This window comes from Canis aureus, chromosome 17, assembly GCF_053574225.1.
Source record: "Canis aureus isolate CA01 chromosome 17, VMU_Caureus_v.1.0, whole genome shotgun sequence".
In the NCBI taxonomy this organism is placed as follows: Eukaryota; Metazoa; Chordata; class Mammalia; order Carnivora; family Canidae; genus Canis; species Canis aureus.
This window is the reverse complement of record NC_135627.1, coordinates 35705122-35721643: the sequence shown is the minus strand read 5'-3', so window position 1 is coordinate 35721643 and position 16522 is coordinate 35705122.

The following is a 16522-nucleotide window of genomic DNA, read 5'->3' as shown; positions in this document are numbered from 1 at the left end:
ATTTCACAGAGTTCCTATTAGCATCATTTCTTTGATTCTGGTCACATCCAACTTCAAGTGAATTAAGAATCAAACCCAGAGACACTTAGTAAACAAAAATACTTAAACTTTCCTCAGCTCTGTCCTCAACTGTAAAATGGGAACAAGAGGACTTAGATTACACAATTCACAAAAACACATGATAAAATGAGATAGTATGGGTCAATAAGCCATGAAAAGTATAAACTGAAAACATTACTTGATGAAACTTTCATAAAAAATTATACTAGAGACGATCTGCCACTTTGTTTTGTTTTGTTTTGTTTTGTTTTCCTGGTAAAAATACTACAGCATAGCTATAGTAAATGACACCCCCTCCTGTTCCCAGTCCAGTCTCAGCAGGGTCTTCTCTGATTCTAAGGGTGACTATGAGACTCCAGTCAGTCACAGCAGCATTTCACTTAGCCAATTTTAGGCATGGACAAATTAACAAATTTAAACCATAAAAGAAAATAATCATTTCACTTTTTAATTAACACTAAGTGTTCTAATAATTATTTTTTTAAAATAGAAGTTATTTCTTATCCAAACAGGTGAGAGATGAGGAGGGTATTATTTCACACATTCAGAAAAATGGGCCAATGAAAGCACTGTATCATCAAATGTCTTCTTCTTTTTCTTTAAATATTTTATTTATTTACTTGAGACAGACAACTCATGAGAGAGAGAATGAGAGAGAACACAAGCGGTGAGGGCAGAGACAGAGGGAGAAGCAGGCTCCCCACTGAGCAGGAAGCCTGATGCAGGACTCAATCCCAGGACTCTGGGATCATGACCTGAACAGAAGGCTGACTGAGCCATCCAGGTGCCCCCAATTTTTCAATGTCACGCTTAGGGCAACATCCATAGGTGGAAAAAAGAATAGAAAGGCTTATATGGGAAATTTCAATGGGCTAGACCTAGAAGTAGCATATATCATCTCTGTCCCCAATCCACTAGCTAGAATTCACTCACATGCTCTTTCTTAGAAACTGTTGACCTGGAAGTACTTATCCATAACTTCATTACACAAGGGAAGAAGAGAATTCCCCTTGAGTGAAAAAATTTGCTATTTTAGCCACAGTGTTGGCGAGGAAAAATTCTGTTTTTACCTAAACGGAACATAGGTACATGAAGTTCCTGTACTGCTAGAAGGAATTACATTTGGTATGGATCTTGGAAAAGGAGGAAAACAAAAGAAAGACTTGTTGGAAAAAAAAAAAAGAAAGAAAGAAAGACTTGTTGGAAAGGGGTGAGAAATTTCTAATCATATCATTGAGGCCCTGAATCAAACTACAAAAGAGGCTAAAATAAGATTTGAAAAATACTTTCACTTTTTTGGTCTAAGAAAAAAGTGATCTGGGATTTCTATCACGAGTTAGTTGAGAGTCATGACAACTCTAAACCAATGGTTAAAACCACTGGCTGTTCAGATCCTAATTCTGGCTTTGACATTTCCTGGCTGTGGGAGTATTGGGCAAGTTGTTAATCATTTTGAGCCCCTCTTCCTCATCTTGAGAATGTGAATGCAAAAGCACCTTAAATTCATTATGAGGCTTAAATGAGATTATATGCATCAAATTCTCAGGAGGGTGCTTAACACATAATTAATGAGTAAGTTTGCAATAAATATTAGCTACATTTATTATTATTATAATTATTATTTCTCTTCATTCTAAAGGATATGACTCAGCTCTTCTTATTTCTTCTATAGTCTGTAGAGGGATATAAAACACACTAGGGTTAGGAGTTCAGAAGGCAAATAAAACTAATAAAACAAATAATGTATTACATCTTTATATTCTTGCCAGTACCATATCCCCTCCAACTATCTTTTTACCTCTTTCTGCTTCATCTATCCTATATCTAGATTAGCTCTGTGCTTATCCCTCATGCTCACTGCCTTCCACTGAGCCATCCTGACCAAGGGCCTCAGCCATATGTTCCCATACCCCTAAAGAATCTTTCTGTGGATGCTTCATTAAAATACACTGTTGCTCTCATTGGGCCTCGGAATTCTTTTAATCTAGAGAATAGTTACATTAGATGATGGAAAATTTCTTTCAGGACTAATTTAATCCATAAATCCATAATATTTTAGCAAACATTTATTATTCAATTCTTAAAAATCATTCACAAGAGCTAGGATCTATGACATAACAAAAGAAGACAGAATTTGTTGCCTTGAGGGACTCACTTTCAAGGACAGTAAATAAAATAATAAAAAAAAATTATTTCTAGATGTAGTCATGGAGTCAAGGGCCTTGTGAGAAAGCCAGGCAGGGCTGTGGCCTTTTTTGGTTAAGTGAATTGGAAGGAGCTTCAAGAATTGCTTCCTGAGAAGTTAGAACCTGACCTGATTCATAACTAGGATTCCAAGGAGATAACAAGACAAAGATAGAGCAGAGAGGGAGGTGGTTCAGCCACATTAGACAGCATAAGTGACATCTTAGTGGAAAAAATGATACATTTGGGAAGAAAATTTCAAGGCACTCAGAGGTTCTGACATATACAGCACCAAACAAGCAGGGTGGATGTGAGAGACACGCAAGAGAGCAAGATTAAAGTTAGTACTGCTAAAAAATGTTCAGATGGTTAAGCGTGGGAGCTATCAGTGGCAGAAAAGCAAAGAAAATCTGATAATGAAGAAGGATATGAAAGGACTGAGAAACTGGGAGCTAACCTCATAACAGATCTCAAAACGTAACTATTTAAACCAATCTCTCCTGATGTTAGACCGCCACATGTAACTATTTAAGTTTATCTTCCCTGAGAAATCTTAGCTTCTGGCCAAGGTGGAATAACAGGGACTGGATTTACCCTTCAGCCCAAAAGGACTAGATAATAGGCTCAATAGATGAAACAAATTTCTGAGGACACTGGACATCTGGGAAGACAGTGATCTCCAAGAGAAAGGAAATAAATAAGATAATCCGTAAGATTGCTAAGGCTCACTATATGGAGAGAGACTGCATCCTGAGGTGTAAGGAGAAAAAACAGGCACAGCCTGCAGGACTTCGTGATTCAGGAGATGGAGCTCAGAGTGGAGGGAAAACAGGGTGACTCGAGTTCACAGAGCAGGGAACTGGGAAAGAAAGAGATGCATAGAAAACTTAGAGTTCCTTTACAGAAGCTCCTTTGAATTTTCCATGGAGTCCCAATCAACACCTCCGTGATAGGAAATTACTTTACAGCTGGCAAAGAAACATCCACAAGAAAAAGAGGTAATAGTACCTGGCTCACTGGTTTGGGAATATGTCTATTACCAATAATAAGGCTCTGAAATCTATAATTCATGTGCTGTTGTACAAGTACTCAAAGAGTCTTGTTTCAATAATGGGAAATAATTAACCACAGAGCAAACACTGCTCCAGCCCCACCTACGAAAACTTAAATCAGAATCTGAAAGAATCAACTTTTTCTAAGTGATCTAATAACATATGTGTAGAAATATATATATATATTTTTAAACATGACTGGCCTGACCGTTACCCTTTGAAAGGTGTACCTACAAGGTGGGCGTTGGCTAGTATCTGGGAATTTTGGTTGGGGGAGGGTTCCAACCATTAACTGAGAAGAGCGACTTGCTGTGTTTAAACTGATTGAACAAACCAAATGATGTACACTAAATATCTTCTGTCTTTCTGGGGCTCTGGAACTTACAAACTTAAAAAACTGGGGGTGCTTCCCTGGTCAGCATTATTTCATGCATGTTGTCACAACTCATTGCTGGAAGCTTTAAGTGTATCCTGTGGGATCCTACTCTGGAAGACCCTTGGAAGCTCAGGCCTGATTTCCCTCAGACTTTGTCCCATGTGCCTTTACTCTTCACTGATTTTTTTTTTATCCTTTCTCCATAGTAAATCAGTCTTGAGTGTGATTCTGTGCTGACACCATGTGTTTTCCTAAATAATCATTGAAACATGGCCTTGTCTTAAGGAACCTGCAACACAGCATCTAAAGAAAAAAAAAAAAAAAAAACTCAAGAACATCTAAGAATTTAAAATATCCAGACTCTCATAGGGTAAAATTCAAAGTGACTGCCATATAATAATAAAACACCATGCATGCAATCAAGCAGAAAAGCATAAGGTATAAGGAGGAGGGGAAAAAAATCATTTAAAAAATCACCCAGAACTAATAGATGTTAGAATCAGAGGACAGAGGAATTAAGACAATTACTGTAAGTGTATTCCATATATTATAATCTGATAAATATATTAAGACATGGAGTGTATATATAAAAGACTAAAATGAATATAATGGAAAAATGACACACAAATGTCTGAGATAACATATCACTGGATAGATTTAAGAGAAGATTAGAAATTGCAGAAGAAAAAAACTTGAGCAGGAAGACAAGTTAAAGCAGTCTAATATATGTATACTGGAATGCTTGGAAGAAAGAGAAAGGGTGAAAGAGAAAAGCATTACAAAAAATAATGACTCCAAAATTTTCAAACCTAATGAAATCTATACCACAGATCCAAGAATCTCAGCAAAGTCCAAGTATAATATGAAAAAACAACACAAAGTTATATTATCAAATTGCACAAAACATGTAATAAAGTGAACATTTTAAAAGCAACCAGAAGAAAAAGACACATTACAGAGGAACAAAGACAAGAAATTCTACAGATTTCCTATCAGAAACAATGTAAATGAGAAGATAATGGAACAATAAAATCAAAGTATATTAAAATATAAAATCTTGTCAATCCAGAATTTTACGTTTATGTAAAGTTTCCTCAAAAATTAGAAAAAAAATGTAGGCTTTAGAGACATATGAAAGTTGAAGGAATTATCACCAGGTTCACACTAAAAGAAATACTAAAGTTCTTCGGGCACAAGAGATGCAATAGAAAAAACAGTTGCCAAAGGAATGAAGATAATAGGAAATAGTAATGATGTGAGTAAATTTAAGACATTTTCTTATTTACATTACTTTAAAATACATTGACCATTCTAACAAAAATAATAGCAGTTCAGTGTTGTGGGTTATAACATAAATAGCAATAAAATAGAGCCAACAATAGCACAAAAGCCAGTAAGTAGGAAATGACAAAATGCTTTCATAATATTCTGATATTTTACTTAAAATGTTATAATAACACTTTAAGTTAGACTTCAATAAGTTTAGATGTATATCATAAGCCAAAAAGCAACCACTAAAATAATAAAACAAAGAATTATGACTTAATATATTATGAAAAGAGGTAAAATCCTAAGAGTACTGAATGAACAAAAGACATAAAAATTAATAACAAACAGATAACTGGAAAACAAGGAGCAATTTAGATTTAAACCCAATCACGAATAATCACATTATATGTAAATAAAATAATCCAATCAAAACACAAAATGATATGTGATTTAAAAGGAAAAAAAGCAAGGCCCAACTACAACTTGTTTATTAGAAACCTACTTTAAATACAAAGTCACAGGTAAGTCAAACTGAAAGGATAGAAAAAGATATACCATAGTAACACTAATCAAAAGAAGGCTGAGCTGTCTACACAGATATTAGACAAGTGGATTTCAGAGAAAATAATATTAAAAGGGAGAAAGTATGTCATAATGATAAACATGTTCATTTATCCAGAGGATTTAGCATTACAAATGTTTGTGCACAGAATAACAGCTTCAAAATGCATGAAGCAAAAACTAACAGTATTGAAAGGAGAAACAGAAAAATCCACAAATATAGTAAAATATTTAAGGATCCCTCCTTTACTACTAGAGAACCATTAGACCAAAAATCAGCAAGGGTATAAGAGATTTGAATATCATCAATCAACTTCATCTAACTGATATTCTACAATATTCAATCTACAATAGAGAAATACATTCTTTTCAAGCACGTATTGAACATTTGCAACATGGACCATATTCTAAACCATAAAATAAGTCTTATAAATTTAAAAACATTAAGGTCTTACAAAGTATATTTTTTGGCAACACTGCAATTAAATTAGAAATCAGAGATCTCTGGAAAAACCTCAAAATATTTGGAAACTAAATGGCACAATTATAGATAACCCAGTGGTCAAGAAATCAAAAGATAAATTAGAATTTTGAACTGAATCAGAATGAAAACACAAGGCACGTCATTAAAATAGTTTATAAATTTACACCTTAAATAAGCGGCCTCAGCTTTCACCCTAGAAAAAGATGAGCAATAAGTGAGCAGAAGAAACAGATATAAACACCAATATATCCTTATTGATTTCGTTATCATATCTTTACTAATTTTTTCATCTGATTTTAAAAGTAACAAATGTTATACCTAAAACTGCGCCCCAAACCAACATGGATTGAAAAGGAAAACAATATTTTTTTAAAGGTTTTATTTATCTATTCATGAGACACAGAGGGAGAGAGGCAGAGACACAGGCAGAGGGAGTAACAGGCTTCATTCAGGAACCCCGATGTAGGACTCAATCCCAGGACTCCAGACCATGCCCTGAGCCGAAGGCAGGTGCTCAACCGCTGAGCCACCCAGGCATCCCAAAACTAAAATATTACATATACTTCAATCCAACAATTCCATTATTGCTAACTTATGCTATGGAAGTTTCTTACCATGCTATTTATAAGATAGCAAAACTTGGAAACTATCTGACTATCCATATGTTGGGAGAATGATTAAATAATCTTTGTGTATCAACTCAATGGGATGTGATGCAGCCATTACAAATCATGATTGGGAAGACTGATAGTTGGAATTCTTGTTAATAACCATAACTACAATTAGTTCAACATATCACTATATAAAAAGAATGATTACAAAGCCTTCAAATTCCTATCCTTTCCATCTAACCTCCACAACTTCACCCACACACACCCTGTAGCTTGGCATAAGTGAAACTATGTACAAACACTACTGAGTATGAATATATAGACAATAGTAAGCACTGAAATAGAAAAGCCACATGGTGAGATTTAGAATTTTCTTCTTAACTTGTAAATCCCTATTATTGTTTGGATAATACATAATTTAACTTTAAATGATAAGCAGTACTACAGTTTTCCCAATTCATCAGGGATTTAAGGGACTTAAATGATCACCGTCAAGCAGTCATCATGGCAATGCCTACACTATGACAGAAAAATCTGAGAACTGAGGTGTTTATCCAGATAATTCCACATCCTGACCATCCCTTCCAAATAATCACTTTATAAAAATCATATAGATAACTGAAACAGATTTTTTTCCCTTTGATAATTGTCTCAAGTCTCAACTCACTTTGCTGTTTAAAATCTGTGCCAGTAATGTTCCTCAAATTTTAATTGCATATGAATCACCTGGGGATCTTGTTAGAAGGCCGACTGATTTGGTAGATTTTGGATGAGGCCTGAGAGTCTTCATTTTGTAACAAGCTCCCAGGTGACGTGAATGCTTCTGTTCTAAAGACCACGCCTAAGTAACAAGTCACATGGCACCTGAGTAATTTACTTATCTAGTGAATCTAGATCATTCATATATGTATATATATGTATAAACCTATGTACAAATGTCTAATTGTTATGACAGTTTTGGTCATCAACATCAAGTTTTGGAAAGCTACTTACTGTTTATAAATTCCTTCTAATAAAGGAAAGAATGGGGGTTGGGGAAAAAAGAATAGAAAAGAAAAAGTAAGGTTAGAGGATAGAGACAAAAAAGGGAGAGCGGGAAAGAGAAAGAACATGTTGAATTTGAGACTTGGCAGAAGTTTGACTTGAGCAATGATAAAAGCAAAATTTGGTTGTAAATGCTCAAAAAACAACAATAAACTCCAGTCACTCTTGCTGATGGAAGAAAAAGTAATATATGTTCATTTTTTAAGTTGGGAAACTCTGAAAAGTCACAAAGGAGAATGTAAATTCTTATGATCATACGACATGACATTTGGAAGGTACCTGGGTGGCTTAGTTGGTTGAGTGTCTGCCTTTGGCTCAGGTCATGATCCCAGGGTGCTGGGAAGACCCACATTCAGGCTCCTTGCTCAGGGGGGAGTCTGCTTCTACCTCTGCCTCCCCAGGCCACTGACTTGTACTCTCTTGCTCTCTCTCAAATAAATAAATAAAACCTTAAAAAAGACATAACATTTGGATATATTTTTTAAGAGTTTATACATGTATATATTAAGCAAATGTCTTTTATATGGAAAGATACATATTAAAACTATATCAGTTATTTTTGTAGAGTTGCAATTAACATACAAAACTTGTATGTTCTACTTTTATAACACCAAAAGTGTTCCAAGTTCAAGATTGTGTCTTTGATGTGTTGTATTATTCTAACAGTAAAAATGAACATTGTTCACCATTTATTGTATTCTAGAAATTACACTAAGAATTTTATATATATTATATCATTAATTCCTTTTAGCAAGAATAGGTGAAAACTGTTACTTGAATGTTTATAATTATAAATTGTATTTCAGGAGCTTGAAAATTAAGTTTTAAGTAGTTGATTATCAGGGCGCCTCGGTGGCTCAGTTGGTCAAGTGTCTGCCTTCAGCTCACATCATGATCCTGGAGTCCTAGGACTGAGCCCCACATCAGACTCCCTGCTAAGCGGGGAGCCTGCTTCTCCCCCAATGTGTGTGCGAGCAGTCTCTCTTTCTCTCTCTCTCAAATAAATAAAAATCTTAAAAAAAATGATAATCGGTTTTCATTTCTGGTAACATGAGTCCAATACACTGAACAAAACACAAAAATTCTGAATTAAATATTTTAAAACATGGAGGTGTCATTCTGAGGCCAGAATAAGAGAAGACCTCCAAAAACTTAGACAAGAACAGAAGGTCTTGTTTAACTTTAAGCTGTCTATAAATCCATGGTGACAGAGCTTCAGTTTCAATGGTCATGATTAAGGGGGGCAGGAAATTAAGTCAGTCTAGAGAATTTCACATGAAGCTAGGACTCAAAATGGCTATACTCTTACTTACAAAGTTGCAGGAGAAAAAAAAAAAAAATCCACCCCACAAAGGCACATGCCAGAAAAAATTGTATCAGCTATGGCTCTGGTTAAGGGAGAAAAGTCTCATTGAGACTTCAGGAGAGTACACACACTGATGGGTTTGGAAATGTTTTAGAAATGATTACTTATTCAAAAATGTGAACTAAAAGACTACAAGCTAAAATGTAAATTTAATGTAAATGTAATATAAGGTGTCCCAGGCACCTAGCAGAAGGAAATAAAATTCCTCCATGGAGTACTACATTCTCAAAACTGATTTTAAAAGATTTCCACAGATAAGATTCCTATGAACATGAGTTCAAGTAAATTTCAAACCTCTCAAAAATTCAAAATTTCAAAAATTCAAATATTTTTTTCAAGATTGTTAAGAAACAAGGCTTTAGAAAGAATCAGAAATATAATGAATGCAAAATCAGACCTAAATAATATATGAGAGTACCAGGAGCAATACAAAAAAATGGGCATATATAGATCTCCTAACATAAAAGAAATAAAAGAAACACATAGCCTATCAAGAATGACTAAGAAGATTGGAAAAGAACTCAAGAGAATTTCCAAAACTGAAAATATAATTAATATTAACAGTTCTATGTGAGTGTTAAGTAGTAAACTATATACACCTGACATACACTTAATAGTATGAAAGATAAACCTGAGGAAATTGCATAAAAGGAAGCTAAGTCAAAGTAATGGCCTAAGAAAGGAGGTCAAGAAACCTAAAAGTTTAAGTGAAAAGTCTAACTTACAACTAAATTACAATTCCAGAAAGTTCTAAAAATATAAAAAGACAGAGGCATTATCAAAGACATAATGGCTTAGAATTTTCTAAATTAAGGAAAAATACCTCCTCAACTATCTGGGAAGCACGCTATTTCCCAAATATAAATAAAAATAAGTCCATAGTTAATACACATTGTATTCAAGCCCAAAGCATCAAGGGCAGACCAAAGTTATTAAAAGCATCCGGAGAGAAAGATAAAATGTTTCCAAAAAAAAAAAAAAAGGTTTAAACTACCTTTCCATTGCAACAATGGATGCCCAGAAGTCAGTCTTAGCAATACACATTGCTAAGAAAAATTTACTGAGAGGGGGCACCTGGGTGGCTCGGTGGTTGAGCATCTACCCTTGGCTTAGGACGTGATCCTGGGGTACAGGGATCCAGTCTGCACCTGGCTTCCCGCAGGGAGCCTGCTTCTCCCTCTGCCTGTGCCTCTGCCTCTTTCTCTGTGTCTCTCATGAATAAATAAAATCTTTAAAAAAAATAAAAATAAAAAGAGATATTTTTAAGCTAACAGAGAGTAAATGCTCCCAACCTTGGGAGTTCCCTGGGGACACCTGAAAGCAGCCGGGCCCCTGGAGTGGGCGAGGAGAAAACACAGGGGCGCCCCCACACACACACACCTCCCCCCCCCATGGTAGGCAGCACTTTTAACAAGTGAACTTACTTAGGAGGATGTCTCGCAAGCAGCAAGAGGAGTCGATCTGGCAAGAGGCCCACCAGAATCGTTGAAGTTCCTGCAGAGGCCGAGGGGGTCTTCAAGCGGATCGCCCTGGTGGATGCTCTGGGAAGGCTGCAGCCTCGCAAACCCTCCTAGTGCGGTAACTGCGGGCGGTGCAAGGAGCCGGTTTTCCAAGGATGGGGAGGGGGGCGCGTGTCAGGCTCCTGGGCCTGCCCGCAGCCCGCACCCCGCTCACAGGGCACCTGGAGGTCACGTTCTCTGGTTGACCTCCTGCAACACTCCAGCCCTGGCCACTCCCTGTTGCAATCTGATAGCCCGGCCTTGCACGCTGTGCCGGGGAGGTGGGCGAGGGGCTTTGTTAGCATGCAGGCGCTCGTTGGCCGCTGCCAGCCAAACACAGATGGAGACCATGATTCCCAAAATAAGTAACAACTCCCCCCTCCCCCCCCCAAGAACCCTATGATCCAAATCACAGTAAGTTTCCTGGGCTGAGGGTCAGAGCATTGAGGGCATTTCCCTGGGTCTTTCATGCAATTTCATAAAGATGATACATTAGACTCATCAGATATGAACGCACCACGCTTTGTTCCGCAATAGACAAGTGACTTCTTGGGAAGCTCCAGTAATTGCCAAGGCTGTTGGATTTTGGAGGACAGCTTTTTTTTGTTACAGACATTTCAGTGTTTATTAAGGACAGGGTTTGTTGGCTGTCATCTAGGTTCTGCAGGGCGAATTTAGTGTGCTATAACTTCTTCCAGACTAACGGAGTTGGAACAAAGGCCGTGGCCAAATGATCCTACTAGTGGAAAACAGAATGTGCTATTCTGGTTTTGAGGAGAGGAGGGTTGGCAGCTTTAGGAATTTGACCTGGTGGTGCACACCAGAAATGTTGGCCAGGGGAGGCAGCACTGTCAGGGGTGAGGAGGTGACGTAGGTGTGGGATATGCAAGGTGGGGACCCCAGTCTTCTCCCCTCCTTCAGTGGCGTGAGCTGCATTTCAGATGTAGTGTATTTCCATAGGTCTGGCTTGCAGCAAGACAATAGGATCCCGTGGGAGACACTGAGTAGATCCCCCTCACCCAGAAGTTTGAAGAAAGTCACCCATCCTGGTGAGACTGGAAATTCAGCAAATACTGCAAATTCCAGTATGTATGTCTTCCCAGGCATGATGGGACTTGGCATCTCAGCAGTACAGTACCTTGATCCGTGGTGAGAATTGGGGCAGTGGCTATTTCCTCTGCCTTCCTCTGCCTTTACATGTTGGATGTCTTAGGGTTCCCCTATATGTCATATGGGGCCCAAAGCCCTACCGGTTGACCATTCAAATTGAGAACAAAAGATGCCCCCCCCCCCATTAGACAGCAATAACTGACAAACAAGATGGGTTCCCTCATGTGAAGGGAGAGAAACCAAAACTGTAATCAGCTCGAATGACCTTGAGGAACAAAACCAGTCAGCACAGCCTGAAGTGACAAACCTGCACAAAACTCAGCAAAATTCACAAAAAGACCCTTGCAACATATGTGCTTCAGTGGCTGCCACATACTGAAACTGCTACAAGAAATCGTGAGCTATATCCTGCTTGTCACTCTGCTCCTACAGCCTGCAGTTTGGGATTTGAATCAAACCCAGCTCCATAAAGGGAACAAAACTTGTGGGTTTTGCCTGTTTAACTCAGCGCCTAAACCTTCCCCTTTGGAGAGTACTTTCAGTTTGTAGCCAAAGGCTGCTGCATCTCCCCAGTTTGCAAACTACACAGCAATAAAGCTTTTGCTTGCCTCTGACTAAATCCTTGCATTCCAGGATGGTTTTTTGTTGTTGTTGTTGTTGGCAGGATGTATTAAAGCCTGGGGTAGTACCTTAGCCCACCTAGCCAAGATGGTTTTGCTTGTTAGTAATTTAATCTGCTGCTTTAATATCCCATTCTTCCTTTCTGCCAACCCTGCTGCTTTCAGGTTATGGGGAAGATAGACCTTCCATTCAGTGTCATGTTCTTTTGCCTAATCTTGCATATCAGAACCTTCAAAATGTGACTTACAGTTACTGTCTATTCCACAAAGGCATTCATACATGGTACTCAGTGTCTCTAATCCCTTGATGGTGGCAGCCTGGCTTGCAAGGCATCAAGAAAAAGCTTGGGTTAGGCCAGATGTGGTGTCCACACAAACCAAGGCATTATTTTGAGCCATCACCTGAAGGGAAGGGGCCAATATAATCCACTTGCCAATCCCTCACCAGTTGGGAACTCTGGTGGATGGCCCTAAGACTCTTTTGGGAGTTGCCTTGGATGTTTAGAACACACATAGCATGCTTTTACTGCATTAAGCAAATGCCCGTATTTCAAGGGAATGTTGACATCCTTGGCAATACACCACCTCACGTGAATGCTGTGGTGGCCACTTTCCTATGCACCCAATCTCTTATATCTACTAAGGGGTCAGTTGCCAGGTAGAGCTCATAGAGCCTCTTGATTGGCAAGGGGTAGCAACACTTTATGAGCTGAGATGTGGAAAGCAATGAAGACAGCCTCAGCCTCTTGCAGACGAAGCCAAATGTCTTTCCACATAATATAACCCCATAAAGGCTAATTCACAATCATCCACTCCTTGGTTTACTGTTGTCCAAAGCCATAAGGCTAAACTCTTGAGAACAGCTCAACTGCCGGTGCAAAGGGTTAATGGCCAGGGTTCCTGAGTGGTCCCCAGCCAAACTGCTCTTGAGTTCAGCCCACTGGCTGCTGTGGTTTGTTCCTCTTTCCCTCCAGATGGTGTCAGTGTTGGGCTGGACAGCGATCACAATTCTTGTGGATGGGTTGCCCCAAGGAGACCCATGTGTACACTAGGCATCAGCGAAAAATTTCCCCACTTCCTCCCCATAGACCACACGAATAGCGGCAGGAGCATTTAGAGGATCTATATACTACAGAACCTAGTAGTACCCACATTTCTGTTTGTGTGTGTGTGTGTGTGTGTGTGCGCGCGCACACACGTGCACATGTGTACACCACTGATTATATTTCTCTGGAGAACTCCTGATTTAAACTGAGTAGTAGGAAGAGAGATTAGTGGTTGTAGCTATAAAGAGATAGTATGAGGGATCCTTGTGATTAAAGTATTCTGGGTCTTGACTGTGGTGATGTTCCTATGAATCTATTCTTGTAATCAAATTGTATAAAACTAAACACACGTGCACACACAAATGAGTGTATGTAAATCTAGTGAAATCTGAGTAAAGCTGATAGATGATATCACTGTCTACTTCCTGGATTTGCTACTGTACTATATTTATCCTTTGGTGAAAATGTTATCCTTAGGGAAAATGGGTGAAGGGTACATGGGATATCTCTTTGCTATTTCTTGTAACTGCATATCATCTATAATTATCTCAAAAAAACTTGTAATTTTTCAAAAAAGCTAAGTAAATTATGCAATGGATACCACATTCCAAGTTAAGAGCAAATTCATCATGAGAATTTGCAAAGCTCTCTGAAACCTAATTTTGTGACTTCAGCTGTCCGTCCATCTCCAAACTACAAAACAGATTTAAAGCTATGAAATAAAGAATTGATGCAGGAAGATAGCTATTGGTGAGAGCTGTAGGTTGTTTCAGGTTCAAGACTCTCCAGTCACCCATGGGAGGTGACAGGTGTCTATCTCTCATCTGAAGTCTAGGAAAGCAACCTCAGTGGGACCACTTAGAGGACCTGACTTTTGTCCACTAGTGGTTATTCGACACAGAGGGCCAGTACCTCCCTCAGGCTTGAATTTCACAAAGTAAGAATGTGTGTTTGGCTTATTGCTCTGACAAAAGTACAGAGAGTTTGCTGCTTTGGGGGCACTCTTCCAACATGCCTGGCGTTGGTTGAGGAAAAGAATACCTAAGTGTTCACTATGAATACATGTGGCTCTAATGCAAGAATGATAGATGTAGAAGATAGCTGGGCCTCACACTGAACACTTAATAGATAAAAAGACTCCTAAGTAATACATGTACATTTGGTTGCATCAAGGCAATGGCAGGCAAATCCCCAGGGATGAGGCAAGTGTCCCCCCCCTCACCCCGCCAAACCCTCAGATAGTCAGTTGTAAATAGTTGTCAAATCTGAATGCTAAATTATCATTCATTGTAGACAATTAGAAGCTTTATACATCCTGCCTCATGCCCCTAACCTTCCTTCCCTACAAATACATTGTACTATTAAATAATTTGCCTGTTTCTTCATTCTTGCTCAGCTCTGTTCTATATTGCAGGAAATTTCATTTCCCAAGAACTTGCCCATCTCCATTTGGTCCCTGGTGTCTAATGCTTATTGTCTCACAGTGACTATGGGTGGGAAAAGAAAAATCATACATAAAGCATATACTAAAAAGCACCAAAATCTATTAATGGAAGGAACTAAAACCATTCAGCATATAGAAATCCAGGCATATGACAACCAAATAGATTTAATTGAAAGATCCAACTCAACAGGAGCCCCTTTTCCTTTGTAAATTTAATGAATTAAAAAAAAGGGGGCTGACTAGTAATAACATTTCTCCCTCCCAGCTCCTACACTTGGTGTAGAAGCCAACAATACTATTTAATAAAATAAATTTTAATAATTTTATTAAGTTCAGTCTTTGTTTTTGAAAATAACAGATTGAAATACATCATTGGACATGAGTACACACAATAAATAGAAAATAGAGGTGCACAGTGCTGGCAATATATGGATCAACTCTTTTATTTCTTTTTTCATAATGTAGTAGACCAAATCTGACACACAATTAGCAGCCAAAGAACCAAAAACATGGTTCAAAACTACTAGCAAGAGAGCTTAACACAATGGATGAACTACCAAAAATATTTACTGTCTACTGGGGAGCTAACTTTATTACAGCATTGAATTCTACTTTATCTATAGTGATTTTTAATGTGTGTGTATACACACACACACACAAACATATATAGATAGATAGATTAGATAGATAGATAGATAGATAGATAGATAGATAGATAGATAGATAGACATGATTTATCTTAGAGAGTGTGTGAGCAGTGGGAGGGGCTCAAACCAACTCCCCACTGAGTGCAGAGGTAAACTTCAGGCTTGATCCTATGATCCCAAGATCTTGACCTGAGCCAAAATCAAGAGTTGGACTCTCAATCCACTGAGCCACCCAAGACACCCCTAAATTTATATTCTGCTTAAGTTTTACTGCTTATTAAAGATGCAAAATTTACCATAGTCTACTTGTATTGACTGACATTTTACAGTTCAAGTAAAGCATAGAAATGTTACATCCTTTCACATGACTTTACACTTCCTCAGTTATACTGTAATTGTTTTAAGTATTTTCTCTCCTTACATTGAGAATAACACCAAACTGTGTTATAATTTTTGCTTCCACAAACCTGGAGGCCCTCCAAAGAGAAGGGCTTAGAACTTCTTGAAGGCTGGATCCTCAGCACAAAAGCCTGAGGATTCACTCCAAGTGGTATGGATGGGGGAGATTGTTTGGATTGAAGACATTTAGATGGAGGAAGGCTCAATAATAATTGAAATAGAATTTTTTCCTCCCTGTTCAGCTTCATGGTCAGATTAATCAATAATTTTATTTAGGAAAAAAATATAAGGTATCTTCTATTATACCCTTACTGGGATTGCAAATTCATATTCAGAATTAAGTTCACAATGCTAAAACTATTTTTTTAGTTTATTAAATATTTTCTTGATTTTATGTAATTTAATGATTTTGTAGAACTATTGGTTGGCTTTTACAGTGTCTGCATAGTTATAAGCCCCCACCCATCCCCAACTATGCCCTGCCCTGACAGAAGATTTGCTAGTCATTTTCTACAACATATTTGCCAGTCTCCCAGACAGTGGTCCTCAACCTTCCTATTCACTAGAAATATCTGAGAAATGTAAGCCTTACCCCTAGCCCCAATCCCCAGAGATTCAAATTTAATTGGACACAGTATTTCTAAAATTCCCTTGATGCATCTAATGTATGGCCAAGGTACCTTACTGGCATGTGCTCTGACTTGAGGCAATCAAAATTCTCAGGTAATCTGACTTAAGAACAAGGAAGAG